Genomic DNA, 25,853 nt, shown 5'->3' on the forward strand with positions numbered 1-25,853 from the left:
ACCGACTAGCTGCCACTAACCCCTGGAGCCGTGTCAGAGGTGACTCTTGCGTGGCTCGTTGGTCTAGGGGTATGATTCTCGCTTAGGGTGCGAGAGGTCCCGGGTTCAAATCCCAGACGAGCCCTTTTTAGAGCTAAACATACAAATCGTACTAAAAATGCACTATGCCTGACTATTTCTAGTAATACTCGGTGCATTGTTGCGCAACATATTCCTAACCTCAGAAGAAAAATGGATCACCGTGCTTTTTCTGCCTACCTGCTTAGTCTCAGTGTGTCCCAGGTGATGCTTTCCCAAGCTGTACTCGCAGACATTTAGGCATCAGATATTTGTCTGTCGATGCCTGCACAAGTAAATTTTGAATACGTCTAATTGCAAGCATGTTGGATGATATCTCTGAGGTTTTCACACTTGTTCTGCACATTCTGAGCCGCTGCTGATACAGCAGAATAGAAGTAGGGTGAAGCCTTGAGAGGAACTTTGCTTTAACAGTAGCAAGCAGCAAGGTCGTTTCTGTAGTGTAGTGGTCATCACGTTTGCCTAACACGCGAAAGGTCCCCGGTTCGAGACCGGGCAGAAACACTGAGCGTTGGCTGCTTTTATGTGCACACTCTAAAACCTTATTATCTGAATGCAAGTTTAAGAAGAGGTGGTCTTTGAACACAGTGAGCCGTGGGAAACTTTCTTTACCTTTGCAAGACGAAACAAAGTTATCTGCATCCGTCATCTGGGGGTCGTTCTTGTGCCTATTTTTATTTTGTTTAAGCTATGTTGTATTGTTGGGGCCTTTACACCTGTGACATTGCTGTGAAGGTTGTAAGTGGAAACATTGGCAGGTGCAGATAAAAGAGTTAGACCTAAGCCCCCCTCATGAGCCGTCAGGATGGCCGAGTGGTCTAAGGCGCCAGACTCAAGAGAGCTTGATCTTCAGTGTAGCTGAGCCTTCTGGTCTCCTCATGGAGGCGTGGGTTCAAATCCCACTTCTGACAGGTCCCTTTTACACCCGTAAATCTTCCTGTTTTTTGCAGTGCGTTCCCGGCAAACACCACAATCTTTGCAGGAACCTGTAGCATGTGAAGAGAAATCCACCAACAATCAGGCTGGGCCCTCAATCACAATTCCATGGATTTCTGGAAATGACACCTCAGGCACACCTTCCATTAAATTTGCACTCCATCACAGTAACTGCCTTGCTGGGTTTCTAACTGAGCAGTTGATCCCATCATTTGTTGTGAGGCTCTCCTGCCACCTTTTGGGCAGAGAAGGCACTGTCCCTGCAAAAACACAGGCAGACATGTTCAACAGGGCTTCCTGGTTATGTGGGAGGAGCAGAATGCCATTGGTCCCCCCTTGCAAATTCTAATTTACATAAGGAAGACAGAGAGGTAGCTGGGAGTAGGCACTGCACACGGGCATTGCACTCTCTCTTATGATTTGCAGCCAATTCTAGATTGAGGCAGGAGGAAAGGAGGTGACTCGCCCAACAATGGCTATACTGAGAAGTCAGCCACTCTGGGTCTCCCAGGTGAGTGTTTCAGGCCTGTGAGCCACTCATATAAATCTCGCCTGATTGAGCCTGATCGAGCGCTGAGCGAGCGCGTTTGAATCCAAATATCAAACCCCTCTTTCTCAGGCGCAGGAAATGGTGGGCCCTTCATTGCTTCTGGTGTGGAAGTCTATGGGGCAAGGGTCCAGGACTTGCAGAGGAGAACAATTGCCAGAAAGTGCTTGCTGTTCTCATCTGTGCCTTTTTTCTGCTCACTGGCTGATAGGAGATTGGCTGCCCCCTTTCTTGCTAGAGTGAAAAAACAACAACTTGAGAGAAAACATGACGTTGTGAGGCTCACTTAGAGGGAGACTAGCCAAATAGCCCTGCTTTTTTTCTGAAAGACGCTTCAGAAATTGTTCAAAATGTCTCCTGGCCACTCAGGCTCGTTGGTCTAGGGGTATGATTCTCGCTTCGGGTGCGAGAGGTCCTGGGTTCAAATCCCGGACGAGCCCATGCTGTGGACATTTTCAGGATGCTTGTAATATAGGAGCATTTCTTCTTTTCAATGCTATAAGACGCTGTGTATGTCGAGAAAGTTCCTTACCCTGCACGCTATTTTCCACTTGTGGCGGGATAATGGAGTGCAGGACTTCTTTGCAACTGCTTTTCTGGGCCAGACCAGCATGGTAGGAACATTACATGCATATTGTTTTTCTAGTGTAATTTCAGGATATGGTTTCAAAATCGCCTCTTGGAATAAAAGTGGTCCTCATTCCTGTCTTCCAAAGAAATAGAGACCGGGTAAGGAGAGCCCAACTTTGAGCTTCAAGGACATTGGCCCTTAGTCTGTGCATTCCAGCCCAATACATGCCAACAAGATTCCTGAGTTAGTGTCTGTTTCTGTAGTGTAGTGGTTATCACGTTCGCCTTACACGCGAAAGGTCCCTGGTTCGAGACCGGGCAGAAACAGCGGTTTGCTGTTTTTAACAGTGTTTGCCTTTACTGGCTGACTTTATAGGAAAGCTGAGATAATAGAGGCTGTCTATCCCTCACCAACCTGACGTAGTGTGCTCCAGGGATCTCAGTGACAGCTCGAAAAGAGAAGTGACGATAGCTTGCGCCATTCGCTTGCTCGCCCTTTGCTCTGAAGGGTGGGCCTACTTCATGAAAGCAAGGAATGAGAGCAGAAATGCTTTTCTTGTCCTCACCGCAAGCAGACACTTAGAGAAAACAAACTGTCTGAAGGACAGAGGCTTTTTAATTTCTTGTTTGATGACGGCCATGGAAAAGACAGCAATCATATTGCAGAAGAGAGCAACATGTGCAGTTGCTTGCTTTGGGTGAAGCATTCACCGACTAGCTGCCACTAACCCCTGGAGCCATGTCAGAGGTGACTCTTGCGTGGCTCGTTGGTCTAGGGGTATGATTCTCGCTTAGGGTGCGAGAGGTCCCGGGTTCAAATCCCGGACGAGCCCTTTTTAGAGCTAAACATACAAATCGTACTAAAAATGCACTATGCCTGACTATTTCTAGTAATACTCGGTTGATTTTTTGCTTAACATATTCCTAACCTCAGTAGAAAAATGGATCACCGTGCTTTTTCTGCCTACCTGCTTAGTCTCAGTGTGTCCCAGGTGATGCTTTCCCAAGCTGTACTCGCAGACATTTAGGCATCAGATATTTGTCTGTCGATGCCTGCACAAGTAAATTTTGAATACGTCTAATTGCAAGCATGTTGGATGATATCTCTGAGGTTTTCACACTTGTTCTGCACATTCTGAGCCGCTGCTGATACAGCAGAATAGAAGTAGGGTGAAGCCTTGAGAGGAACTTTGCTTTAACAGTAGCAAGCAGCAAGGTCGTTTCTGTAGTGTAGTGGTCATCACGTTCGCCTAACACGCGAAAGGTCCCCGGTTCGAGACCGGGCAGAAACACTGAGCGTTGGCTGCTTTTATGTGCACACTCTAAAACCTTATTATCTGAATGCAAGTTTAAGAAGAGGTGGTCTTTGAACACAGTGAGCCGTGGGAAACTTTCTTTACCTTTGCAAGACGAAACAAAGTTATCTGCATCCATCATCTGGGGGTCGTTCTTGTGCCTATTTTTATTTTGTTTAAGCTATGTTGTATTGTTGGGGCCTTTACACCTGTGACATTGCTGTGAAGGTTGTAAGTGGAAACATTGGCAGGTGCAGATAGAAGAGTTAGACCTAAGCCCCCCCTCATGAGCCGTCAGGATGGCCGAGTGGTCTAAGGCGCCAGACTCAAGAGAGCTTGATCTTCAGTGTAGCTGAGCCTTCTGGTCTCCTCATGGAGGCGTGGGTTCAAATCCCACTTCTGACAGGTCCCTTTTACACCCGTAAATCTTCCTGTTTTTTGCAGTGCGTTCCCGGCAAACACCACAATCTTGGCAGGAACCTGTAGCATGTGAAGAGAAATCCACCAACAATCAGGCTGGGCCCTTAATCACAATTCCATGGATTTCTGGAAATGACACCTCAGGCACACCTTCCATTAAATTTGCACTCCATCACAGTAACTGCCATGCTGGGTTTCTAACTGAGCAGTTGATCCCATCATTTGTTGTGAGGCTCTCCTGCCACCTTTTGGGCAGAGAAGGCACTGTCCCTGCAAAAACACAGGCAGACATGTTCAACAGGGCTTCCTGGTTATGTGGGAGGAGCAGAATGCCATTGGTCCCCCCTTGCAAATTCTAATTTACATAAGGAAGACAGAGAGGTAGCTGGGAGTAGGCACTGCACACGGGCATTGCACTCTCTCTTATGATTTGCAGCCAATTCTAGATTGAGGCAGGAGGAAAGGAGGTGACTCGCCCAACAATGGCTATACTGAGAAGTCAGCCACTCTGGGTCTCCCAGGTGAGTGTTTCAGGCCTGTGAGCCACTCATATAAATCTCGCCTGATCGAGCCTGATCGAGCGATGAGCGAGCGCGTTTGAATCCAAATATCAAACCCCTCTTTCTCAGGCGCAGGAAATGGTGGGCCCTTCATTGCTTCTGGTGTGGAAGTCTATGGGGCAAGGGTCCAGGACTTGCAGAGGAGAACAATTGCCAGAAAGTGCTTGCTGTTCTCATCTGTGCCTTTTTTCTGCTCACTGGCTGATAGGAGATTGGCTGCCCCCTTTCTTGCTAGAGTGAAAAAACAACAACTTGAGAGAAAACATGACGTTGTGAGGCTCACTTAGAGGGAGACTAGCCAAATAGCCCTGCTTTTTTTCTGAAAGACGCTTCAGAAATTGTTCAAAATGTCTCCTGGCCACTCAGGCTCGTTGGTCTAGGGGTATGATTCTCGCTTCGGGTGCGAGAGGTCCCGGGTTCAAATCCCGGACGAGCCCATGCTGTGGACATTTTCAGGATGCTTGTAATATAGGAGCATTTCTTCTTTTCAATGCTATAAGACGCTGTGTATGTCGAGAAAGTTCCTTACCCTGCACGCTATTTTCCACTTGTGGCGGGATAAAGGAGTGCAGGACTTCTTTGCAACTGCTTTTCTGGGCCAGACCAGCATGGTAGGAACATTACATGCATAGTGTTTTTCTAGTGTAATTTCAGGATATGGTTTCAAAATCGCCTCTTGGAATAAAAGTGGTCCTCATTCCTGTCTTCCAAAGAAATAGAGACCGGGTAAGGAGAGCCCAACTTTGAGCTTCAAGGACATTGGCCCTTAGTCTGTGCATTCCAGCCCAATACATGCCAACAAGATTCCTGAGTTAGTGTCTGTTTCTGTAGTGTAGTGGTTATCACGTTCGCCTTACACGCGAAAGGTCCCTGGTTCGAGACTGGGCAGAAACAGCGGTTTGCCGTTTTTAACAGTGTTTGCCTTTACTGGCTGACTTTATAGGAAAGCTGAGATAATAGAGGCTGTCTATCCCTCACCAACCTGACGTAGTGTGCTCCAGGGATCTCAGTGACAGCTCGAAAAGAGAAGTGACGATAGCTTGCGCCATTCGCTTGCTCGCCCTTTGCTCTGAAGGGTGGGCCTACTTCATGAAAGCAAGGAATGAGAGCAGAAATGCTTTTCTCGTCCTCACCGCAAGCAGACACTTAGAGAAAACAAACTGTCTGAAGGACAGAGGCTTTTTAATTTCTTGTTTGATGACGGCCATGGAAAAGACAGCAATCATATTGCAGAAGAGAGCAACATGTGCAGTTGCTTGCTTTGGGTGAAGCATTCACCGACTAGCTGCCACTAACCCCTGGAGCCGTGTCAGAGGTGACTCTTGCGTGGCTCGTTGGTCTAGGGGTATGATTCTCGCTTAGGGTGCGAGAGGTCCCGGGTTCAAATCCCAGACGAGCCCTTTTTAGAGCTAAACATACAAATCGTACTAAAAATGCACTATGCCTGACTATTTCTAGTAATACTCGGTGCATTGTTGCGCAACATATTCCTAACCTCAGAAGAAAAATGGATCACCGTGCTTTTTCTGCCTACCTGCTTAGTCTCAGTGTGTCCCAGGTGATGCTTTCCCAAGCTGTACTCGCAGACATTTAGGCATCAGATATTTGTCTGTCGATGCCTGCACAAGTAAATTTTGAATACGTCTAATTGCAAGCATGTTGGATGATATCTCTGAGGTTTTCACACTTGTTCTGCACATTCTGAGCCGCTGCTGATACAGCAGAATAGAAGTAGGGTGAAGCCTTGAGAGGAACTTTGCTTTAACAGTAGCAAGCAGCAAGGTCGTTTCTGTAGTGTAGTGGTCATCACGTTTGCCTAACACGCGAAAGGTCCCCGGTTCGAGACCGGGCAGAAACACTGAGCGTTGGCTGCTTTTATGTGCACACTCTAAAACCTTATTATCTGAATGCAAGTTTAAGAAGAGGTGGTCTTTGAACACAGTGAGCCGTGGGAAACTTTCTTTACCTTTGCAAGACGAAACAAAGTTATCTGCATCCGTCATCTGGGGGTCGTTCTTGTGCCTATTTTTATTTTGTTTAAGCTATGTTGTATTGTTGGGGCCTTTACACCTGTGACATTGCTGTGAAGGTTGTAAGTGGAAACATTGGCAGGTGCAGATAAAAGAGTTAGACCTAAGCCCCCCTCATGAGCCGTCAGGATGGCCGAGTGGTCTAAGGCGCCAGACTCAAGAGAGCTTGATCTTCAGTGTAGCTGAGCCTTCTGGTCTCCTCATGGAGGCGTGGGTTCAAATCCCACTTCTGACAGGTCCCTTTTACACCCGTAAATCTTCCTGTTTTTTGCAGTGTGTTCCCGGCAAACACCACAATCTTGGCAGGAACCTGTAGCATGTGAAGAGAAATCCACCAACAATCAGGCTGGGCCCTTAATCACAATTCCATGGATTTCTGGAAATGACACCTCAGGCACACCTTCCATTAAATTTGCACTCCATCACAGTAACTGCCATGCTGGGTTTCTAACTGAGCAGTTGATCCCATCATTTGTTGTGAGGCTCTCCTGCCACCTTTTGGGCAGAGAAGGCACTGTCCCTGCAAAAACACAGGCAGACATGTTCAACAGGGCTTCCTGGTTATGTGGGAGGAGCAGAATGCCATTGGTCCCCCCTTGCAAATTCTAATTTACATAAGGAAGACAGAGAGGTAGCTGGGAGTAGGCACTGCACACGGGCATTGCACTCTCTCTTATGATTTGCAGCCAATTCTAGATTGAGGCAGGAGGAAAGGAGGTGACTCGCCCAACAATGGCTATACTGAGAAGTCAGCCACTCTGGGTCTCCCAGGTGAGTGTTTCAGGCCTGTGAGCCACTCATATAAATCTCGCCTGATCGAGCCTGATCGAGCGATGAGCGAGCGCGTTTGAATCCAAATATCAAACCCCTCTTTCTCAGGCGCAGGAAATGGTGGGCCCTTCATTGCTTCTGGTGTGGAAGTCTATGGGGCAAGGGTCCAGGACTTGCAGAGGAGAACAATTGCCAGAAAGTGCTTGCTGTTCTCATCTGTGCCTTTTTTCTGCTCACTGGCTGATAGGAGATTGGCTGCCCCCTTTCTTGCTAGAGTGAAAAAACAACAACTTGAGAGAAAACATGACGTTGTGAGGCTCACTTAGAGGGAGACTAGCCAAATAGCCCTGCTTTTTTTCTGAAAGACGCTTCAGAAATTGTTCAAAATGTCTCCTGGCCACTCAGGCTCATTGGTCTAGGGGTATGATTCTCGCTTCGGGTGCGAGAGGTCCCGGGTTCAAATCCCGGACGAGCCCATGCTGTGGACATTTTCAGGATGCTTGTAATATAGGAGCATTTCTTCTTTTCAATGCTATAAGACGCTGTGTATGTCGAGAAAGTTCCTTACCCTGCACGCTATTTTCCACTTGTGGCGGGATAAAGGAGTGCAGGACTTCTTTGCAACTGCTTTTCTGGGCCAGACCAGCATGGTAGGAACATTACATGCATAGTGTTTTTCTAGTGTAATTTCAGGATATGGTTTCAAAATCGCCTCTTGGAATAAAAGTGGTCCTCATTCCTGTCTTCCAAAGAAATAGAGACCGGGTAAGGAGAGCCCAACTTTGAGCTTCAAGGACATTGGCCCTTAGTCTGTGCATTCCAGCCCAATACATGCCAACAAGATTCCTGAGTTAGTGTCTGTTTCTGTAGTGTAGTGGTTATCACGTTCGCCTTACACGCGAAAGGTCCCTGGTTCGAGACTGGGCAGAAACAGCGGTTTGCCGTTTTTAACAGTGTTTGCCTTTACTGGCTGACTTTATAGGAAAGCTGAGATAATAGAGGCTGTCTATCCCTCACCAACCTGACGTAGTGTGCTCCAGGGATCTCAGTGACAGCTCGAAAAGAGAAGTGACGATAGCTTGCGCCATTCGCTTGCTCGCCCTTTGCTCTGAAGGGTGGGCCTACTTCATGAAAGCAAGGAATGAGAGCAGAAATGCTTTTCTCGTCCTCACCGCAAGCAGACACTTAGAGAAAACAAACTGTCTGAAGGACAGAGGCTTTTTAATTTCTTGTTTGATGACGGCCATGGAAAAGACAGCAATCATATTGCAGAAGAGAGCAACATGTGCAGTTGCTTGCTTTGGGTGAAGCATTCACCGACTAGCTGCCACTAACCCCTGGAGCCGTGTCAGAGGTGACTCTTGCGTGGCTCGTTGGTCTAGGGGTATGATTCTCGCTTAGGGTGCGAGAGGTCCCGGGTTCAAATCCCAGACGAGCCCTTTTTAGAGCTAAACATACAAATCGTACTAAAAATGCACTATGCCTGACTATTTCTAGTAATACTCGGTGCATTGTTGCGCAACATATTCCTAACCTCAGAAGAAAAATGGATCACCGTGCTTTTTCTGCCTACCTGCTTAGTCTCAGTGTGTCCCAGGTGATGCTTTCCCAAGCTGTACTCGCAGACATTTAGGCATCAGATATTTGTCTGTCGATGCCTGCACAAGTAAATTTTGAATACGTCTAATTGCAAGCATGTTGGATGATATCTCTGAGGTTTTCACACTTGTTCTGCACATTCTGAGCCGCTGCTGATACAGCAGAATAGAAGTAGGGTGAAGCCTTGAGAGGAACTTTGCTTTAACAGTAGCAAGCAGCAAGGTCGTTTCTGTAGTGTAGTGGTCATCACGTTTGCCTAACACGCGAAAGGTCCCCGGTTCGAGACCGGGCAGAAACACTGAGCGTTGGCTGCTTTTATGTGCACACTCTAAAACCTTATTATCTGAATGCAAGTTTAAGAAGAGGTGGTCTTTGAACACAGTGAGCCGTGGGAAACTTTCTTTACCTTTGCAAGACGAAACAAAGTTATCTGCATCCGTCATCTGGGGGTCGTTCTTGTGCCTATTTTTATTTTGTTTAAGCTATGTTGTATTGTTGGGGCCTTTACACCTGTGACATTGCTGTGAAGGTTGTAAGTGGAAACATTGGCAGGTGCAGATAAAAGAGTTAGACCTAAGCCCCCCTCATGAGCCGTCAGGATGGCCGAGTGGTCTAAGGCGCCAGACTCAAGAGAGCTTGATCTTCAGTGTAGCTGAGCCTTCTGGTCTCCTCATGGAGGCGTGGGTTCAAATCCCACTTCTGACAGGTCCCTTTTACACCCGTAAATCTTCCTGTTTTTTGCAGTGCGTTCCCGGCAAACACCACAATCTTTGCAGGAACCTGTAGCATGTGAAGAGAAATCCACCAACAATCAGGCTGGGCCCTCAATCACAATTCCATGGATTTCTGGAAATGACACCTCAGGCACACCTTCCATTAAATTTGCACTCCATCACAGTAACTGCCTTGCTGGGTTTCTAACTGAGCAGTTGATCCCATCATTTGTTGTGAGGCTCTCCTGCCACCTTTTGGGCAGAGAAGGCACTGTCCCTGCAAAAACACAGGCAGACATGTTCAACAGGGCTTCCTGGTTATGTGGGAGGAGCAGAATGCCATTGGTCCCCCCTTGCAAATTCTAATTTACATAAGGAAGACAGAGAGGTAGCTGGGAGTAGGCACTGCACACGGGCATTGCACTCTCTCTTATGATTTGCAGCCAATTCTAGATTGAGGCAGGAGGAAAGGAGGTGACTCGCCCAACAATGGCTATACTGAGAAGTCAGCCACTCTGGGTCTCCCAGGTGAGTGTTTCAGGCCTGTGAGCCACTCATATAAATCTCGCCTGATTGAGCTTGATCGAGCGCTGAGCGAGCGCGTTTGAATCCAAATATCAAACCCCTCTTTCTCAGGCGCAGGAAATGGTGGGCCCTTCATTGCTTCTGGTGTGGAAGTCTATGGGGCAAGGGTCCAGGACTTGCAGAGGAGAACAATTGCCAGAAAGTGCTTGCTGTTCTCATCTGTGCCTTTTTTCTGCTCACTGGCTGATAGGAGATTGGCTGCCCCCTTTCTTGCTAGAGTGAAAAAACAACAACTTGAGAGAAAACATGACGTTGTGAGGCTCACTTAGAGGGAGACTAGCCAAATAGCCCTGCTTTTTTTCTGAAAGACGCTTCAGAAATTGTTCAAAATGTCTCCTGGCCACTCAGGCTCGTTGGTCTAGGGGTATGATTCTCGCTTCGGGTGCGAGAGGTCCTGGGTTCAAATCCCGGACGAGCCCATGCTGTGGACATTTTCAGGATGCTTGTAATATAGGAGCATTTCTTCTTTTCAATGCTATAAGACGCTGTGTATGTCGAGAAAGTTCCTTACCCTGCACGCTATTTTCCACTTGTGGCGGGATAAAGGAGTGCAGGACTTCTTTGCAACTGCTTTTCTGGGCCAGACCAGCATGGTAGGAACATTACATGCATAGTGTTTTTCTAGTGTAATTTCAGGATATGGTTTCAAAATCGCCTCTTGGAATAAAAGTGGTCCTCATTCCTGTCTTCCAAAGAAATAGAGACCGGGTAAGGAGAGCCCAACTTTGAGCTTCAAGGACATTGGCCCTTAGTCTGTGCATTCCAGCCCAATACATGCCAACAAGATTCCTGAGTTAGTGTCTGTTTCTGTAGTGTAGTGGTTATCACGTTCGCCTTACACGCGAAATGTCCCTGGTTCGAGACCGGGCAGAAACAGCGGTTTGCTGTTTTTAACAGTGTTTGCCTTTACTGGCTGACTTTATAGGAAAGCTGAGATAATAGAGGCTGTCTATCCCTCACCAACCTGACGTAGTGTGCTCCAGGGATCTCAGTGACAGCTCGAAAAGAGAAGTGACGATAGCTTGCGCCATTCGCTTGCTCGCCCTTTGCTCTGAAGGGTGGGCCTACTTCATGAAAGCAAGGAATGAGAGCAGAAATGCTTTTCTTGTCCTCACCGCAAGCAGACACTTAGAGAAAACAAACTGTCTGAAGGACAGAGGCTTTTTAATTTCTTGTTTGATGACGGCCATGGAAAAGACAGCAATCATATTGCAGAAGAGAGCAACATGTGCAGTTGCTTGCTTTGGGTGAAGCATTCACCGACTAGCTGCCACTAACCCCTGGAGCCATGTCAGAGGTGACTCTTGCGTGGCTCGTTGGTCTAGGGGTATGATTCTCGCTTAGGGTGCGAGAGGTCCCGGGTTCAAATCCCGGACGAGCCCTTTTTAGAGCTAAACATACAAATCGTACTAAAAATGCACTATGCCTGACTATTTCTAGTAATACTCGGTTGATTTTTTGCTTAACATATTCCTAACCTCAGTAGAAAAATGGATCACCGTGCTTTTTCTGCCTACCTGCTTAGTCTCAGTGTGTCCCAGGTGATGCTTTCCCAAGCTGTACTCGCAGACATTTAGGCATCAGATATTTGTCTGTCGATGCCTGCACAAGTAAATTTTGAATACGTCTAATTGCAAGCATGTTGGATGATATCTCTGAGGTTTTCACACTTGTTCTGCACATTCTGAGCCGCTGCTGATACAGCAGAATAGAAGTAGGGTGAAGCCTTGAGAGGAACTTTGCTTTAACAGTAGCAAGCAGCAAGGTCGTTTCTGTAGTGTAGTGGTCATCACGTTTGCCTAACACGCGAAAGGTCCCCGGTTCGAGACCGGGCAGAAACACTGAGCGTTGGCTGCTTTTATGTGCACACTCTAAAACCTTATTATCTGAATGCAAGTTTAAGAAGAGGTGGTCTTTGAACACAGTGAGCCGTGGGAAACTTTCTTTACCTTTGCAAGACGAAACAAAGTTATCTGCATCCATCATCTGGGGGTCGTTCTTGTGCCTATTTTTATTTTGTTTAAGCTATGTTGTATTGTTGGGGCCTTTACACCTGTGACATTGCTGTGAAGGTTGTAAGTGGAAACATTGGCAGGTGCAGATAGAAGAGTTAGACCTAAGCCCCCCCTCATGAGCCGTCAGGATGGCCGAGTGGTCTAAGGCGCCAGACTCAAGAGAGCTTGATCTTCAGTGTAGCTGAGCCTTCTGGTCTCCTCATGGAGGCGTGGGTTCAAATCCCACTTCTGACAGGTCCCTTTTACACCCGTAAATCTTCCTGTTTTTTGCAGTGCGTTCCCGGCAAACACCACAATCTTGGCAGGAACCTGTAGCATGTGAAGAGAAATCCACCAACAATCAGGCTGGGCCCTTAATCACAATTCCATGGATTTCTGGAAATGACACCTCAGGCACACCTTCCATTAAATTTGCACTCCATCACAGTAACTGCCATGCTGGGTTTCTAACTGAGCAGTTGATCCCATCATTTGTTGTGAGGCTCTCCTGCCACCTTTTGGGCAGAGAAGGCACTGTCCCTGCAAAAACACAGGCAGACATGTTCAACAGGGCTTCCTGGTTATGTGGGAGGAGCAGAATGCCATTGGTCCCCCCTTGCAAATTCTAATTTACATAAGGAAGACAGAGAGGTAGCTGGGAGTAGGCACTGCACACGGGCATTGCACTCTCTCTTATGATTTGCAGCCAATTCTAGATTGAGGCAGGAGGAAAGGAGGTGACTCGCCCAACAATGGCTATACTGAGAAGTCAGCCACTCTGGGTCTCCCAGGTGAGTGTTTCAGGCCTGTGAGCCACTCATATAAATCTCGCCTGATCGAGCCTGATCGAGCGATGAGCGAGCGCGTTTGAATCCAAATATCAAACCCCTCTTTCTCAGGCGCAGGAAATGGTGGGCCCTTCATTGCTTCTGGTGTGGAAGTCTATGGGGCAAGGGTCCAGGACTTGCAGAGGAGAACAATTGCCAGAAAGTGCTTGCTGTTCTCATCTGTGCCTTTTTTCTGCTCACTGGCTGATAGGAGATTGGCTGCCCCCTTTCTTGCTAGAGTGAAAAAACAACAACTTGAGAGAAAACATGACGTTGTGAGGCTCACTTAGAGGGAGACTAGCCAAATAGCCCTGCTTTTTTTCTGAAAGACGCTTCAGAAATTGTTCAAAATGTCTCCTGGCCACTCAGGCTCGTTGGTCTAGGGGTATGATTCTCGCTTCGGGTGCGAGAGGTCCCGGGTTCAAATCCCGGACGAGCCCATGCTGTGGACATTTTCAGGATGCTTGTAATATAGGAGCATTTCTTCTTTTCAATGCTATAAGACGCTGTGTATGTCGAGAAAGTTCCTTACCCTGCACGCTATTTTCCACTTGTGGCGGGATAAAGGAGTGCAGGACTTCTTTGCAACTGCTTTTCTGGGCCAGACCAGCATGGTAGGAACATTACATGCATAGTGTTTTTCTAGTGTAATTTCAGGATATGGTTTCAAAATCGCCTCTTGGAATAAAAGTGGTCCTCATTCCTGTCTTCCAAAGAAATAGAGACCGGGTAAGGAGAGCCCAACTTTGAGCTTCAAGGACATTGGCCCTTAGTCTGTGCATTCCAGCCCAATACATGCCAACAAGATTCCTGAGTTAGTGTCTGTTTCTGTAGTGTAGTGGTTATCACGTTCGCCTTACACGCGAAAGGTCCCTGGTTCGAGACTGGGCAGAAACAGCGGTTTGCTGTTTTTAACAGTGTTTGCCTTTACTGGCTGACTTTATAGGAAAGCTGAGATAATAGAGGCTGTCTATCCCTCACCAACCTGACGTAGTGTGCTCCAGGGATCTCAGTGACAGCTCGAAAAGAGAAGTGACGATAGCTTGCGCCATTCGCTTGCTCGCCCTTTGCTCTGAAGGGTGGGCCTACTTCATGAAAGCAAGGAATGAGAGCAGAAATGCTTTTCTCGTCCTCACCGCAAGCAGACACTTAGAGAAAACAAACTGTCTGAAGGACAGAGGCTTTTTAATTTCTTGTTTGATGACGGCCATGGAAAAGACAGCAATCATATTGCAGAAGAGAGCAACATGTGCAGTTGCTTGCTTTGGGTGAAGCATTCACCGACTAGCTGCCACTAACCCCTGGAGCCATGTCAGAGGTGACTCTTGCGTGGCTCGTTGGTCTAGGGGTATGATTCTCGCTTAGGGTGCGAGAGGTCCCGGGTTCAAATCCCAGACGAGCCCTTTTTAGAGCTAAACATACAAATCGTACTAAAAATGCACTATGCCTGACTATTTCTAGTAATACTCGGTTGATTTTTTGCTTAACATATTCCTAACCTCAGTAGAAAAATGGATCACCGTGCTTTTTCTGCCTACCTGCTTAGTCTCAGTGTGTCCCAGGTGATGCTTTCCCAAGCTGTACTCGCAGACATTTAGGCATCAGATATTTGTCTGTCGATGCCTGCACAAGTAAATTTTGAATACGTCTAATTGCAAGCATGTTGGATGATATCTCTGAGGTTTTCACACTTGTTCTGCACATTCTGAGCCGCTGCTGATACAGCAGAATAGAAGTAGGGTGAAGCCTTGAGAGGAACTTTGCTTTAACAGTAGCAAGCAGCAAGGTCGTTTCTGTAGTGTAGTGGTCATCACGTTTGCCTAACACGCGAAAGGTCCCCGGTTCGAGACCGGGCAGAAACACTGAGCGTTGGCTGCTTTTATGTGCACACTCTAAAACCTTATTATCTGAATGCAAGTTTAAGAAGAGGTGGTCTTTGAACACAGTGAGCCGTGGGAAACTTTCTTTACCTTTGCAAGACGAAACAAAGTTATCTGCATCCATCATCTGGGGGTCGTTCTTGTGCCTATTTTTATTTTGTTTAAGCTATGTTGTATTGTTGGGGCCTTTACACCTGTGACATTGCTGTGAAGGTTGTAAGTGGAAACATTGGCAGGTGCAGATAGAAGAGTTAGACCTAAGCCCCCCCTCATGAGCCGTCAGGATGGCCGAGTGGTCTAAGGCGCCAGACTCAAGAGAGCTTGATCTTCAGTGTAGCTGAGCCTTCTGGTCTCCTCATGGAGGCGTGGGTTCAAATCCCACTTCTGACAAGTCCCTTTTACACCCGTAAATCTTCCTGTTTTTTGCAGTGCGTTCCCGGCAAACACCACAATCTTTGCAGGAACCTGTAGCATGTGAAGAGAAATCCACCAACAATCAGGCTGGGCCCTTAATCACAATTCCATGGATTTCTGGAAATGACACCTCAGGCACACCTTCCATTAAATTTGCACTCCATCACAGTAACTGCCATGCTGGGTTTCTAACTGAGCAGTTGATCCCATCATTTGTTGTGAGGCTCTCCTGCCACCTTTTGGGCAGAGAAGGCACTGTCCCTGCAAAAACACAGGCAGACATGTTCAACAGGGCTTCCTGGTTATGTGGGAGGAGCAGAATGCCATTGGTCCCCCCTTGCAAATTCTAATTTACATAAGGAAGACAGAGAGGTAGCTGGGAGTAGGCACTGCACACGGGCATTGCACTCTCTCTTATGATTTGCAGCCAATTCTAGATTGAGGCAGGAGGAAAGGAGGTGACTCGCCCAACAATGGCTATACTGAGAAGTCAGCCACTCTGGGTCTCCCAGGTGAGTGTTTCAGGCCTGTGAGCCACTCATATAAATCTCGCCTGATCGAGCCTGATCGAGCGATGAGCGAGCGCGTTTGAATCCAAATATCAAACCCCTCTTTCTCAGGCGCAGGAAATGGTGGGCCCTTCATTGCTTCTGGTGTGGAAGTCTATGGGGCAAGGGTCCAGGACTTGCAGAGGAGAACAATTGCCAGAAAGTGCTTGCTGTTCTCATCTGTGCCTTTTTTCTGCTCACTGGCTGATAGGAGATTGGCTGCCCCCTTTCTTGCTAGAGTGAAAAAACAACAACTTGAGAGAAAACATGACGTTGTGAGGCTCACTTAGAGGGAGACTAGCCAAATAGCCCTGCTTTTTTTCTGAAAGACGCTTCAGAAATTGTTCAAAATGTCTCCTGGCCACTCAGGCTCGTTGGTCTAGGGGTATGATTCTCGCTTCGGGTGCGAGAGGTCCCGGGTTCAAATCCCGGACGAGCCCATGCTGTGGACATTTTCAGGATGCTTGTAATATAGGAGCATTTCTTCTTTTCAATGCTATAAGACGCTGTGTATGTCGAGAAAGTTCCTTACCCTGCACGCTATTTTCCACTTGTGGCGGGATAAAGGAGTGCAGGACTTCTTTGCAACTGCTTTTCTGGGCCAGACCAGCATGGTAGGAACATTACATGCATAGTGTTTTTCTAGTGTAATTTCAGGATATGGTTTCAAAATCGCCTCTTGGAATAAAAGTGGTCCTCATTCCTGTCTTCCAAAGAAATAGAGACCGGGTAAGGAGAGCCCAACTTTGAGCTTCAAGGACATTGGCCCTTAGTCTGTGCATTCCAGCCCAATACATGCCAACAAGATTCCTGAGTTAGTGTCTGTTTCTGTAGTGTAGTGGTTATCACGTTCGCCTTACACGCGAAAGGTCCCTGGTTCGAGACTGGGCAGAAACAGCGGTTTGCCGTTTTTAACAGTGTTTGCCTTTACTGGCTGACTTTATAGGAAAGCTGAGATAATAGAGGCTGTCTATCCCTCACCAACCTGACGTAGTGTGCTCCAGGGATCTCAGTGACAGCTCGAAAAGAGAAGTGACGATAGCTTGCGCCATTCGCTTGCTCGCCCTTTGCTCTGAAGGGTGGGCCTACTTCATGAAAGCAAGGAATGAGAGCAGAAATGCTTTTCTCGTCCTCACCGCAAGCAGACACTTAGAGAAAACAAACTGTCTGAAGGACAGAGGCTTTTTAATTTCTTGTTTGATGACGGCCATGGAAAAGACAGCAATCATATTGCAGAAGAGAGCAACATGTGCAGTTGCTTGCTTTGGGTGAAGCATTCACCGACTAGCTGCCACTAACCCCTGGAGCCGTGTCAGAGGTGACTCTTGCGTGGCTCGTTGGTCTAGGGGTATGATTCTCGCTTAGGGTGCGAGAGGTCCCGGGTTCAAATCCCAGACGAGCCCTTTTTAGAGCTAAACATACAAATCGTACTAAAAATGCACTATGCCTGACTATTTCTAGTAATACTCGGTGCATTGTTGCGCAACATATTCCTAACCTCAGAAGAAAAATGGATCACCGTGCTTTTTCTGCCTACCTGCTTAGTCTCAGTGTGTCCCAGGTGATGCTTTCCCAAGCTGTACTCGCAGACATTTAGGCATCAGATATTTGTCTGTCGATGCCTGCACAAGTAAATTTTGAATACGTCTAATTGCAAGCATGTTGGATGATATCTCTGAGGTTTTCACACTTGTTCTGCACATTCTGAGCCGCTGCTGATACAGCAGAATAGAAGTAGGGTGAAGCCTTGAGAGGAACTTTGCTTTAACAGTAGCAAGCAGCAAGGTCGTTTCTGTAGTGTAGTGGTCATCACGTTTGCCTAACACGCGAAAGGTCCCCGGTTCGAGACCGGGCAGAAACACTGAGCGTTGGCTGCTTTTATGTGCACACTCTAAAACCTTATTATCTGAATGCAAGTTTAAGAAGAGGTGGTCTTTGAACACAGTGAGCCGTGGGAAACTTTCTTTACCTTTGCAAGACGAAACAAAGTTATCTGCATCCGTCATCTGGGGGTCGTTCTTGTGCCTATTTTTATTTTGTTTAAGCTATGTTGTATTGTTGGGGCCTTTACACCTGTGACATTGCTGTGAAGGTTGTAAGTGGAAACATTGGCAGGTGCAGATAAAAGAGTTAGACCTAAGCCCCCCTCATGAGCCGTCAGGATGGCCGAGTGGTCTAAGGCGCCAGACTCAAGAGAGCTTGATCTTCAGTGTAGCTGAGCCTTCTGGTCTCCTCATGGAGGCGTGGGTTCAAATCCCACTTCTGACAGGTCCCTTTTACACCCGTAAATCTTCCTGTTTTTTGCAGTGCGTTCCCGGCAAACACCACAATCTTTGCAGGAACCTGTAGCATGTGAAGAGAAATCCACCAACAATCAGGCTGGGCCCTCAATCACAATTCCATGGATTTCTGGAAATGACACCTCAGGCACACCTTCCATTAAATTTGCACTCCATCACAGTAACTGCCTTGCTGGGTTTCTAACTGAGCAGTTGATCCCATCATTTGTTGTGAGGCTCTCCTGCCACCTTTTGGGCAGAGAAGGCACTGTCCCTGCAAAAACACAGGCAGACATGTTCAACAGGGCTTCCTGGTTATGTGGGAGGAGCAGAATGCCATTGGTCCCCCCTTGCAAATTCTAATTTACATAAGGAAGACAGAGAGGTAGCTGGGAGTAGGCACTGCACACGGGCATTGCACTCTCTCTTATGATTTGCAGCCAATTCTAGATTGAGGCAGGAGGAAAGGAGGTGACTCGCCCAACAATGGCTATACTGAGAAGTCAGCCACTCTGGGTCTCCCAGGTGAGTGTTTCAGGCCTGTGAGCCACTCATATAAATCTCGCCTGATTGAGCCTGATCGAGCGCTGAGCGAGCGCGTTTGAATCCAAATATCAAACCCCTCTTTCTCAGGCGCAGGAAATGGTGGGCCCTTCATTGCTTCTGGTGTGGAAGTCTATGGGGCAAGGGTCCAGGACTTGCAGAGGAGAACAATTGCCAGAAAGTGCTTGCTGTTCTCATCTGTGCCTTTTTTCTGCTCACTGGCTGATAGGAGATTGGCTGCCCCCTTTCTTGCTAGAGTGAAAAAACAACAACTTGAGAGAAAACATGACGTTGTGAGGCTCACTTAGAGGGAGACTAGCCAAATAGCCCTGCTTTTTTTCTGAAAGACGCTTCAGAAATTGTTCAAAATGTCTCCTGGCCACTCAGGCTCGTTGGTCTAGGGGTATGATTCTCGCTTCGGGTGCGAGAGGTCCTGGGTTCAAATCCCGGACGAGCCCATGCTGTGGACATTTTCAGGATGCTTGTAATATAGGAGCATTTCTTCTTTTCAATGCTATAAGACGCTGTGTATGTCGAGAAAGTTCCTTACCCTGCACGCTATTTTCCACTTGTGGCGGGATAAAGGAGTGCAGGACTTCTTTGCAACTGCTTTTCTGGGCCAGACCAGCATGGTAGGAACATTACATGCATAGTGTTTTTCTAGTGTAATTTCAGGATATGGTTTCAAAATCGCCTCTTGGAATAAAAGTGGTCCTCATTCCTGTCTTCCAAAGAAATAGAGACCGGGTAAGGAGAGCCCAACTTTGAGCTTCAAGGACATTGGCCCTTAGTCTGTGCATTCCAGCCCAATACATGCCAACAAGATTCCTGAGTTAGTGTCTGTTTCTGTAGTGTAGTGGTTATCACGTTCGCCTTACACGCGAAATGTCCCTGGTTCGAGACCGGGCAGAAACAGCGGTTTGCTGTTTTTAACAGTGTTTGCCTTTACTGGCTGACTTTATAGGAAAGCTGAGATAATAGAGGCTGTCTATCCCTCACCAACCTGACGTAGTGTGCTCCAGGGATCTCAGTGACAGCTCGAAAAGAGAAGTGACGATAGCTTGCGCCATTCGCTTGCTCGCCCTTTGCTCTGAAGGGTGGGCCTACTTCATGAAAGCAAGGAATGAGAGCAGAAATGCTTTTCTTGTCCTCACCGCAAGCAGACACTTAGAGAAAACAAACTGTCTGAAGGACAGAGGCTTTTTAATTTCTTGTTTGATGACGGCCATGGAAAAGACAGCAATCATATTGCAGAAGAGAGCAACATGTGCAGTTGCTTGCTTTGGGTGAAGCATTCACCGACTAGCTGCCACTAACCCCTGGAGCCATGTCAGAGGTGACTCTTGCGTGGCTCGTTGGTCTAGGGGTATGATTCTCGCTTAGGGTGCGAGAGGTCCCGGGTTCAAATCCCGGACGAGCCCTTTTTAGAGCTAAACATACAAATCGTACTAAAAATGCACTATGCCTGACTATTTCTAGTAATACTCGGTTGATTTTTTGCTTAACATATTCCTAACCTCAGTAGAAAAATGGATCACCGTGCTTTTTCTGCCTACCTGCTTAGTCTCAGTGTGTCCCAGGTGATGCTTTCCCAAGCTGTACTCGCAGACATTTAGGCATCAGATATTTGTCTGTCGATGCCTGCACAAGTAAATTTTGAATACGTCTAATTGCAAGCATGTTGGATGATATCTCTGAGGTTTTCACACTTGTTCTGCACATTCTGAGCCGCTGCTGATACAGCAGAATAGAAGTAGGGTGAAGCCTTGAGAGGAACTTTGCTTTAACAGTAGCAAGCAGCAAGGTCGTTTCTGTAGTGTAGTGGTCATCACGTTTGCCTAACACGCGAAAGGTCCCCGGTTCGAGACCGGGCAGAAACACTGAGCGTTGGCTGCTTTTATGTGCACACTCTAAAACCTTATTATCTGAATGCAAGTTTAAGAAGAGGTGGTCTTTGAACACAGTGAGCCGTGGGAAACTTTCTTTACCTTTGCAAGACGAAACAAAGTTATCTGCATCCATCATCTGGGGGTCGTTCTTGTGCCTATTTTTATTTTGTTTAAGCTATGTTGTATTGTTGGGGCCTTTACACCTGTGACATTGCTGTGAAGGTTGTAAGTGGAAACATTGGCAGGTGCAGATAGAAGAGTTAGACCTAAGCCCCCCCTCATGAGCCGTCAGGATGGCCGAGTGGTCTAAGGCGCCAGACTCAAGAGAGCTTGATCTTCAGTGTAGCTGAGCCTTCTGGTCTCCTCATGGAGGCGTGGGTTCAAATCCCACTTCTGACAGGTCCCTTTTACACCCGTAAATCTTCCTGTTTTTTGCAGTGCGTTCCCGGCAAACACCACAATCTTTGCAGGAACCTGTAGCATGTGAAGAGAAATCCACCAACAATCAGGCTGGGCCCTTAATCACAATTCCATGGATTTCTGGAAATGACACCTCAGGCACACCTTCCATTAAATTTGCACTCCATCACAGTAACTGCCATGCTGGGTTTCTAACTGAGCAGTTGATCCCATCATTTGTTGTGAGGCTCTCCTGCCACCTTTTGGGCAGAGAAGGCACTGTCCCTGCAAAAACACAGGCAGACATGTTCAACAGGGCTTCCTGGTTATGTGGGAGGAGCAGAATGCCATTGGTCCCCCCTTGCAAATTCTAATTTACATAAGGAAGACAGAGAGGTAGCTGGGAGTAGGCACTGCACACGGGCATTGCACTCTCTCTTATGATTTGCAGCCAATTCTAGATTGAGGCAGGAGGAAAGGAGGTGACTCGCCCAACAATGGCTATACTGAGAAGTCAGCCACTCTGGGTCTCCCAGGTGAGTGTTTCAGGCCTGTGAGCCACTCATATAAATCTCGCCTGATCGAGCCTGATCGAGCGATGAGCGAGCGCGTTTGAATCCAAATATCAAACCCCTCTTTCTCAGGCGCAGGAAATGGTGGGCCCTTCATTGCTTCTGGTGTGGAAGTCTATGGGGCAAGGGTCCAGGACTTGCAGAGGAGAACAATTGCCAGAAAGTGCTTGCTGTTCTCATCTGTGCCTTTTTTCTGCTCACTGGCTGATAGGAGATTGGCTGCCCCCTTTCTTGCTAGAGTGAAAAAACAACAACTTGAGAGAAAACATGACGTTGTGAGGCTCACTTAGAGGGAGACTAGCCAAATAGCCCTGCTTTTTTTCTGAAAGACGCTTCAGAAATTGTTCAAAATGTCTCCTGGCCACTCAGGCTCGTTGGTCTAGGGGTATGATTCTCGCTTCGGGTGCGAGAGGTCCCGGGTTCAAATCCCGGACGAGCCCATGCTGTGGACATTTTCAGGATGCTTGTAATATAGGAGCATTTCTTCTTTTCAATGCTATAAGACGCTGTGTATGTCGAGAAAGTTCCTTACCCTGCACGCTATTTTCCACTTGTGGCGGGATAAAGGAGTGCAGGACTTCTTTGCAACTGCTTTTCTGGGCCAGACCAGCATGGTAGGAACATTACATGCATAGTGTTTTTCTAGTGTAATTTCAGGATATGGTTTCAAAATCGCCTCTTGGAATAAAAGTGGTCCTCATTCCTGTCTTCCAAAGAAATAGAGACCGGGTAAGGAGAGCCCAACTTTGAGCTTCAAGGACATTGGCCCTTAGTCTGTGCATTCCAGCCCAATACATGCCAACAAGATTCCTGAGTTAGTGTCTGTTTCTGTAGTGTAGTGGTTATCACGTTCGCCTTACACGCGAAAGGTCCCTGGTTCGAGACCGGGCAGAAACAGCGGTTTGCTGTTTTTAACAGTGTTTGCCTTTACTGGCTGACTTTATAGGAAAGCTGAGATAATAGAGGCTGTCTATCCCTCACCAACCTGACGTAGTGTGCTCCAGGGATCTCAGTGACAGCTCGAAAAGAGAAGTGACGATAGCTTGCGCCATTCGCTTGCTCGCCCTTTGCTCTGAAGGGTGGGCCTACTTCATGAAAGCAAGGAATGAGAGCAGAAATGCTTTTCTTGTCCTCACCGCAAGCAGACACTTAGAGAAAACAAACTGTCTGAAGGACAGAGGCTTTTTAATTTCTTGTTTGATGACGGCCATGGAAAAGACAGCAATCATATTGCAGAAGAGAGCAACATGTGCAGTTGCTTGCTTTGGGTGAAGCATTCACCGACTAGCTGCCACTAACCCCTGGAGCCATGTCAGAGGTGACTCTTGCGTGGCTCGTTGGTCTAGGGGTATGATTCTCGCTTAGGGTGCGAGAGGTCCCGGGTTCAAATCCCGGACGAGCCCTTTTTAGAGCTAAACATACAAATCGTACTAAAAATGCACTATGCCTGACTATTTCTAGTAATACTCGGTTGATTTTTTGCTTAACATATTCCTAACCTCAGTAGAAAAATGGATCACCGTGCTTTTTCTGCCTACCTGCTTAGTCTCAGTGTGTCCCAGGTGATGCTTTCCCAAGCTGTACTCGCAGACATTTAGGCATCAGATATTTGTCTGTCGATGCCTGCACAAGTAAATTTTGAATACGTCTAATTGCAAGCATGTTGGATGATATCTCTGAGGTTTTCACACTTGTTCTGCACATTCTGAGCCGCTGCTGATACAGCAGAATAGAAGTAGGGTGAAGCCTTGAGAGGAACTTTGCTTTAACAGTAGCAAGCAGCAAGGTCGTTTCTGTAGTGTAGTGGTCATCACGTTCGCCTACACGCGAAAGGTCCCCGGTTCGAGACCGGGCAGAAACATTGAGCTTTGGCTGCTTTTATGTGCACACTCTAAAACCTTATTATCTGAATGCAAGTTTAAGAAGAGGTGGTCTTTGAACACAGTGAGCCGTGGGAAACTTTCTTTACCTTTGCAAGACGAAACAAAGTTATCTGCATCCATCATCTGGGGGTCGTTCTTGTGCCTATTTTTATTTTGTTTAAGCTATGTTGTATTGTTGGGGCCTTTACACCTGTGACATTGCTGTGAAGGTTGTAAGTGGAAACATTGGCAGGTGCAGATAGAAGAGTTAGACCTAAGCCCTGCCTCAGGAGCCGTCAGGATGGCCGAGTGGTCTAAGTCGCCAGACTCAAGAGAGCTTGATCTTCAGTGTAGCTGAGCCTTCTGGTCTCCTCATGGAGGCGTGGGTTCAAATCCCACTTCTGACAGGTCCCTTTTACACCCGTAAATCTTCCTGTTTTTTGCAGTGCGTTCCCGGCAAACACCACAATCTTTGCAGGAACCTGTAGCATGTGAAGAGAAATCCACCAACAATCAGGCTGGGCCCTCAATCACAATTCCATGGATTTCTGGAAATGACACCTCAGGCACACCTTCCATTAAATTTGCACTCCATCACAGTAACTGCCATGCTGGGTTTCTAACTAAGCAGTTGATCCCATCATTTGTTGTGAGGCTCTCCTGCCACCTTTTGGGCAGAGAAGGCACTGTCCCTGCAAAAACACAGGCAGACATGTTCAACAGGGCTTCCTGGTTATGTGGGAGGAGCAGAATGCCATTGGTCCCCCCTTGCAAATTCTAATTTACATAAGGAAGACAGAGAGGTAGCTGGGAGTAGGCACTGCACACGGGCATTGCACTCTCTCTTATGATTTGCAGCCAATTCTAGATTGAGGCAGGAGGAAAGGAGGTGACTCGCCCAACAATGGCTATACTGAGAAGTCAGCCACTCTGGGTCTCCCAGGTGAGTGTTTCAGGCCTGTGAGCCACTCATATAAATCTCGCCTGATTGAGCCTGATCGAGCGCGTTTGAATCCAAATATCAAACCCCTCTTTCTCAGGCGCAGGAAATGGTGGGCCCTTCATTGCTTCTGGTGTGGAAGTCTATGGGGCAAGGGTCCAGGACTTGCAGAGGAGAACAATTGCCAGAAAGTGCTTGCTGTTCTCATCTGTGCCTTTTTTCTGCTCACTGGCTGATAGGAGATTGGCTGCCCCCTTTCTTGCTAGAGTGAAAAAACAACAACTTGAGAGAAAACATGACGTTGTGAGGCTCACTTAGAGGGAGACTAGCCAAATAGCCCTGCTTTTTTTCTGAAAGACGCTTCAGAAATTGTTCAAAATGTCTCCTGGCCACTCAGGCTCGTTGGTCTAGGGGTATGATTCTCGCTTCGGGTGCGAGAGGTCCCGGGTTCAAATCCCGGACGAGCCCATGCTGTGGACATTTTCAGGATGCTTGTAATATAGGAGCATTTCTTCTTTTCAATGCTATAAGACGCTGTGTATGTCGAGAAAGTTCCTTACCCTGCACGCTATTTTCCACTTGTGGCGGGATAAAGGAGTGCAGGACTTCTTTGCAACTGCTTTTCTGGGCCAGACCAGCATGGTAGGAACATTACATGCATAGTGTTTTTCTAGTGTAATTTCAGGATATGGTTTCAAAATCGCCTCTTGGAATAAAAGTGGTCCTCATTCCTGTCTTCCAAAGAAATAGAGACCGGGTAAGGAGAGCCCAACTTTGAGCTTCAAGGACATTGGCCCTTAGTCTGTGCATTCCAGCCCAATACATGCCAACAAGATTCCTGAGTTAGTGTCTGTTTCTGTAGTGTAGTGGTTATCACGTTCGCCTTACACGCGAAAGGTCCCTGGTTCGAGACCGGGCAGAAACAGCGGTTTGCTGTTTTTAACAGTGTTTGCCTTTACTGGCTGACTTTATAGGAAAGCTGAGATAATAGAGGCTGTCTATCCCTCACCAACCTGACGTAGTGTGCTCCAGGGATCTCAGTGACAGCTCGAAAAGAGAAGTGACGATAGCTTGCGCCATTCGCTTGCTCGCCCTTTGCTCTGAAGGGTGGGCCTACTTCATGAAAGCAAGGAATGAGAGCAGAAATGCTTTTCTTGTCCTCACCGCAAGCAGACACTTAGAGAAAACAAACTGTCTGAAGGACAGAGGCTTTTTAATTTCTTGTTTGATGACGGCCATGGAAAAGACAGCAATCATATTGCAGAAGAGAGCAACATGTGCAGTTGCTTGCTTTGGGTGAAGCATTCACCGACTAGCTGCCACTAACCCCTGGAGCCATGTCAGAGGTGACTCTTGCGTGGCTCGTTGGTCTAGGGGTATGATTCTCGCTTAGGGTGCGAGAGGTCCCGGGTTCAAATCCTGGACGAGCCCTTTTTAGAGCTAAACATACAAATCGTACTAAAAATGCACTATGCCTGACTATTTCTAGTAATACTCGGTTGATTTTTTGCTTAACATATTCCTAACCTCAGTAGAAAAATGGATCACCGTGCTTTTTCTGCCTACCTGCTTAGTCTCAGTGTGTCCCAGGTGATGCTTTCC

At 47.3% G+C, this 25,853-nt stretch overlaps 45 non-coding genes across 45 annotated transcripts; all 45 read left to right on the forward strand.

The window, feature by feature from the left end:
* The first annotated feature begins 52 nt into the window (after nucleotides 1-52).
* On the forward strand, nucleotides 53-124 carry TRNAP-AGG (transfer RNA proline (anticodon AGG)). The gene has a single exon. It is a non-coding gene; the product is annotated as a tRNA-Pro (tRNA).
* A 385-nt stretch (nucleotides 125-509) lies between these two features.
* Nucleotides 510-582, forward strand: TRNAV-AAC (transfer RNA valine (anticodon AAC)). Its single transcript has one exon. It is a non-coding gene; the product is annotated as a tRNA-Val (tRNA).
* Nucleotides 583-877: 295 nt separating this feature from the next.
* TRNAL-CAA (transfer RNA leucine (anticodon CAA)) lies at nucleotides 878-989 on the forward strand. The gene is made up of 2 exons: nucleotides 878-915; nucleotides 944-989. It is a non-coding gene; the product is annotated as a tRNA-Leu (tRNA).
* Nucleotides 990-1,929: 940 nt separating this feature from the next.
* Nucleotides 1,930-2,001, forward strand: TRNAP-CGG (transfer RNA proline (anticodon CGG)). The gene has a single exon. It is a non-coding gene; the product is annotated as a tRNA-Pro (tRNA).
* A 384-nt stretch (nucleotides 2,002-2,385) lies between these two features.
* On the forward strand, nucleotides 2,386-2,458 carry TRNAV-UAC (transfer RNA valine (anticodon UAC)). The gene has a single exon. It is a non-coding gene; the product is annotated as a tRNA-Val (tRNA).
* A 434-nt stretch (nucleotides 2,459-2,892) lies between these two features.
* Nucleotides 2,893-2,964, forward strand: TRNAP-AGG (transfer RNA proline (anticodon AGG)). The gene has a single exon. It is a non-coding gene; the product is annotated as a tRNA-Pro (tRNA).
* A 386-nt stretch (nucleotides 2,965-3,350) lies between these two features.
* Nucleotides 3,351-3,423, forward strand: TRNAV-AAC (transfer RNA valine (anticodon AAC)). The gene has a single exon. It is a non-coding gene; the product is annotated as a tRNA-Val (tRNA).
* A 296-nt stretch (nucleotides 3,424-3,719) lies between these two features.
* Nucleotides 3,720-3,831, forward strand: TRNAL-CAA (transfer RNA leucine (anticodon CAA)). The gene is made up of 2 exons: nucleotides 3,720-3,757; nucleotides 3,786-3,831. It is a non-coding gene; the product is annotated as a tRNA-Leu (tRNA).
* A 940-nt stretch (nucleotides 3,832-4,771) lies between these two features.
* TRNAP-CGG (transfer RNA proline (anticodon CGG)) lies at nucleotides 4,772-4,843 on the forward strand. The gene has a single exon. It is a non-coding gene; the product is annotated as a tRNA-Pro (tRNA).
* A 384-nt stretch (nucleotides 4,844-5,227) lies between these two features.
* TRNAV-UAC (transfer RNA valine (anticodon UAC)) lies at nucleotides 5,228-5,300 on the forward strand. Its single transcript has one exon. It is a non-coding gene; the product is annotated as a tRNA-Val (tRNA).
* Nucleotides 5,301-5,734: 434 nt separating this feature from the next.
* On the forward strand, nucleotides 5,735-5,806 carry TRNAP-AGG (transfer RNA proline (anticodon AGG)). The gene has a single exon. It is a non-coding gene; the product is annotated as a tRNA-Pro (tRNA).
* Nucleotides 5,807-6,191: 385 nt separating this feature from the next.
* TRNAV-AAC (transfer RNA valine (anticodon AAC)) lies at nucleotides 6,192-6,264 on the forward strand. The gene has a single exon. It is a non-coding gene; the product is annotated as a tRNA-Val (tRNA).
* A 295-nt stretch (nucleotides 6,265-6,559) lies between these two features.
* Nucleotides 6,560-6,671, forward strand: TRNAL-CAA (transfer RNA leucine (anticodon CAA)). The gene is made up of 2 exons: nucleotides 6,560-6,597; nucleotides 6,626-6,671. It is a non-coding gene; the product is annotated as a tRNA-Leu (tRNA).
* A 940-nt stretch (nucleotides 6,672-7,611) lies between these two features.
* On the forward strand, nucleotides 7,612-7,683 carry TRNAP-CGG (transfer RNA proline (anticodon CGG)). Its single transcript has one exon. It is a non-coding gene; the product is annotated as a tRNA-Pro (tRNA).
* Nucleotides 7,684-8,067: 384 nt separating this feature from the next.
* Nucleotides 8,068-8,140, forward strand: TRNAV-UAC (transfer RNA valine (anticodon UAC)). The gene has a single exon. It is a non-coding gene; the product is annotated as a tRNA-Val (tRNA).
* A 434-nt stretch (nucleotides 8,141-8,574) lies between these two features.
* Nucleotides 8,575-8,646, forward strand: TRNAP-AGG (transfer RNA proline (anticodon AGG)). Its single transcript has one exon. It is a non-coding gene; the product is annotated as a tRNA-Pro (tRNA).
* Nucleotides 8,647-9,031: 385 nt separating this feature from the next.
* On the forward strand, nucleotides 9,032-9,104 carry TRNAV-AAC (transfer RNA valine (anticodon AAC)). The gene has a single exon. It is a non-coding gene; the product is annotated as a tRNA-Val (tRNA).
* A 295-nt stretch (nucleotides 9,105-9,399) lies between these two features.
* TRNAL-CAA (transfer RNA leucine (anticodon CAA)) lies at nucleotides 9,400-9,511 on the forward strand. The gene is made up of 2 exons: nucleotides 9,400-9,437; nucleotides 9,466-9,511. It is a non-coding gene; the product is annotated as a tRNA-Leu (tRNA).
* A 940-nt stretch (nucleotides 9,512-10,451) lies between these two features.
* TRNAP-CGG (transfer RNA proline (anticodon CGG)) lies at nucleotides 10,452-10,523 on the forward strand. Its single transcript has one exon. It is a non-coding gene; the product is annotated as a tRNA-Pro (tRNA).
* Nucleotides 10,524-10,907: 384 nt separating this feature from the next.
* On the forward strand, nucleotides 10,908-10,980 carry TRNAV-UAC (transfer RNA valine (anticodon UAC)). The gene has a single exon. It is a non-coding gene; the product is annotated as a tRNA-Val (tRNA).
* Nucleotides 10,981-11,414: 434 nt separating this feature from the next.
* On the forward strand, nucleotides 11,415-11,486 carry TRNAP-AGG (transfer RNA proline (anticodon AGG)). Its single transcript has one exon. It is a non-coding gene; the product is annotated as a tRNA-Pro (tRNA).
* Nucleotides 11,487-11,872: 386 nt separating this feature from the next.
* On the forward strand, nucleotides 11,873-11,945 carry TRNAV-AAC (transfer RNA valine (anticodon AAC)). Its single transcript has one exon. It is a non-coding gene; the product is annotated as a tRNA-Val (tRNA).
* A 296-nt stretch (nucleotides 11,946-12,241) lies between these two features.
* TRNAL-CAA (transfer RNA leucine (anticodon CAA)) lies at nucleotides 12,242-12,353 on the forward strand. The gene is made up of 2 exons: nucleotides 12,242-12,279; nucleotides 12,308-12,353. It is a non-coding gene; the product is annotated as a tRNA-Leu (tRNA).
* A 940-nt stretch (nucleotides 12,354-13,293) lies between these two features.
* Nucleotides 13,294-13,365, forward strand: TRNAP-CGG (transfer RNA proline (anticodon CGG)). Its single transcript has one exon. It is a non-coding gene; the product is annotated as a tRNA-Pro (tRNA).
* A 384-nt stretch (nucleotides 13,366-13,749) lies between these two features.
* On the forward strand, nucleotides 13,750-13,822 carry TRNAV-UAC (transfer RNA valine (anticodon UAC)). Its single transcript has one exon. It is a non-coding gene; the product is annotated as a tRNA-Val (tRNA).
* Nucleotides 13,823-14,256: 434 nt separating this feature from the next.
* On the forward strand, nucleotides 14,257-14,328 carry TRNAP-AGG (transfer RNA proline (anticodon AGG)). The gene has a single exon. It is a non-coding gene; the product is annotated as a tRNA-Pro (tRNA).
* A 386-nt stretch (nucleotides 14,329-14,714) lies between these two features.
* Nucleotides 14,715-14,787, forward strand: TRNAV-AAC (transfer RNA valine (anticodon AAC)). Its single transcript has one exon. It is a non-coding gene; the product is annotated as a tRNA-Val (tRNA).
* A 296-nt stretch (nucleotides 14,788-15,083) lies between these two features.
* Nucleotides 15,084-15,195, forward strand: TRNAL-CAA (transfer RNA leucine (anticodon CAA)). The gene is made up of 2 exons: nucleotides 15,084-15,121; nucleotides 15,150-15,195. It is a non-coding gene; the product is annotated as a tRNA-Leu (tRNA).
* Nucleotides 15,196-16,135: 940 nt separating this feature from the next.
* Nucleotides 16,136-16,207, forward strand: TRNAP-CGG (transfer RNA proline (anticodon CGG)). The gene has a single exon. It is a non-coding gene; the product is annotated as a tRNA-Pro (tRNA).
* Nucleotides 16,208-16,591: 384 nt separating this feature from the next.
* TRNAV-UAC (transfer RNA valine (anticodon UAC)) lies at nucleotides 16,592-16,664 on the forward strand. Its single transcript has one exon. It is a non-coding gene; the product is annotated as a tRNA-Val (tRNA).
* A 434-nt stretch (nucleotides 16,665-17,098) lies between these two features.
* On the forward strand, nucleotides 17,099-17,170 carry TRNAP-AGG (transfer RNA proline (anticodon AGG)). The gene has a single exon. It is a non-coding gene; the product is annotated as a tRNA-Pro (tRNA).
* Nucleotides 17,171-17,555: 385 nt separating this feature from the next.
* On the forward strand, nucleotides 17,556-17,628 carry TRNAV-AAC (transfer RNA valine (anticodon AAC)). Its single transcript has one exon. It is a non-coding gene; the product is annotated as a tRNA-Val (tRNA).
* Nucleotides 17,629-17,923: 295 nt separating this feature from the next.
* Nucleotides 17,924-18,035, forward strand: TRNAL-CAA (transfer RNA leucine (anticodon CAA)). Its single transcript has 2 exons — nucleotides 17,924-17,961; nucleotides 17,990-18,035. It is a non-coding gene; the product is annotated as a tRNA-Leu (tRNA).
* A 940-nt stretch (nucleotides 18,036-18,975) lies between these two features.
* TRNAP-CGG (transfer RNA proline (anticodon CGG)) lies at nucleotides 18,976-19,047 on the forward strand. Its single transcript has one exon. It is a non-coding gene; the product is annotated as a tRNA-Pro (tRNA).
* Nucleotides 19,048-19,431: 384 nt separating this feature from the next.
* TRNAV-UAC (transfer RNA valine (anticodon UAC)) lies at nucleotides 19,432-19,504 on the forward strand. The gene has a single exon. It is a non-coding gene; the product is annotated as a tRNA-Val (tRNA).
* A 434-nt stretch (nucleotides 19,505-19,938) lies between these two features.
* Nucleotides 19,939-20,010, forward strand: TRNAP-AGG (transfer RNA proline (anticodon AGG)). Its single transcript has one exon. It is a non-coding gene; the product is annotated as a tRNA-Pro (tRNA).
* A 386-nt stretch (nucleotides 20,011-20,396) lies between these two features.
* On the forward strand, nucleotides 20,397-20,469 carry TRNAV-AAC (transfer RNA valine (anticodon AAC)). The gene has a single exon. It is a non-coding gene; the product is annotated as a tRNA-Val (tRNA).
* Nucleotides 20,470-20,765: 296 nt separating this feature from the next.
* Nucleotides 20,766-20,877, forward strand: TRNAL-CAA (transfer RNA leucine (anticodon CAA)). Its single transcript has 2 exons — nucleotides 20,766-20,803; nucleotides 20,832-20,877. It is a non-coding gene; the product is annotated as a tRNA-Leu (tRNA).
* Nucleotides 20,878-21,817: 940 nt separating this feature from the next.
* On the forward strand, nucleotides 21,818-21,889 carry TRNAP-CGG (transfer RNA proline (anticodon CGG)). The gene has a single exon. It is a non-coding gene; the product is annotated as a tRNA-Pro (tRNA).
* Nucleotides 21,890-22,273: 384 nt separating this feature from the next.
* On the forward strand, nucleotides 22,274-22,346 carry TRNAV-UAC (transfer RNA valine (anticodon UAC)). The gene has a single exon. It is a non-coding gene; the product is annotated as a tRNA-Val (tRNA).
* A 434-nt stretch (nucleotides 22,347-22,780) lies between these two features.
* On the forward strand, nucleotides 22,781-22,852 carry TRNAP-AGG (transfer RNA proline (anticodon AGG)). The gene has a single exon. It is a non-coding gene; the product is annotated as a tRNA-Pro (tRNA).
* Nucleotides 22,853-23,606: 754 nt separating this feature from the next.
* On the forward strand, nucleotides 23,607-23,718 carry TRNAL-CAA (transfer RNA leucine (anticodon CAA)). Its single transcript has 2 exons — nucleotides 23,607-23,644; nucleotides 23,673-23,718. It is a non-coding gene; the product is annotated as a tRNA-Leu (tRNA).
* Nucleotides 23,719-24,647: 929 nt separating this feature from the next.
* On the forward strand, nucleotides 24,648-24,719 carry TRNAP-CGG (transfer RNA proline (anticodon CGG)). Its single transcript has one exon. It is a non-coding gene; the product is annotated as a tRNA-Pro (tRNA).
* Nucleotides 24,720-25,103: 384 nt separating this feature from the next.
* Nucleotides 25,104-25,176, forward strand: TRNAV-UAC (transfer RNA valine (anticodon UAC)). Its single transcript has one exon. It is a non-coding gene; the product is annotated as a tRNA-Val (tRNA).
* Nucleotides 25,177-25,610: 434 nt separating this feature from the next.
* Nucleotides 25,611-25,682, forward strand: TRNAP-AGG (transfer RNA proline (anticodon AGG)). The gene has a single exon. It is a non-coding gene; the product is annotated as a tRNA-Pro (tRNA).
* The last annotated feature ends 171 nt before the right edge of the window (nucleotides 25,683-25,853 follow it).

Source organism: Lissotriton helveticus, chromosome 10 (genome assembly GCF_964261635.1).
Source record: "Lissotriton helveticus chromosome 10, aLisHel1.1, whole genome shotgun sequence".
NCBI classification, from domain to species: domain Eukaryota; kingdom Metazoa; phylum Chordata; class Amphibia; order Caudata; family Salamandridae; genus Lissotriton; species Lissotriton helveticus.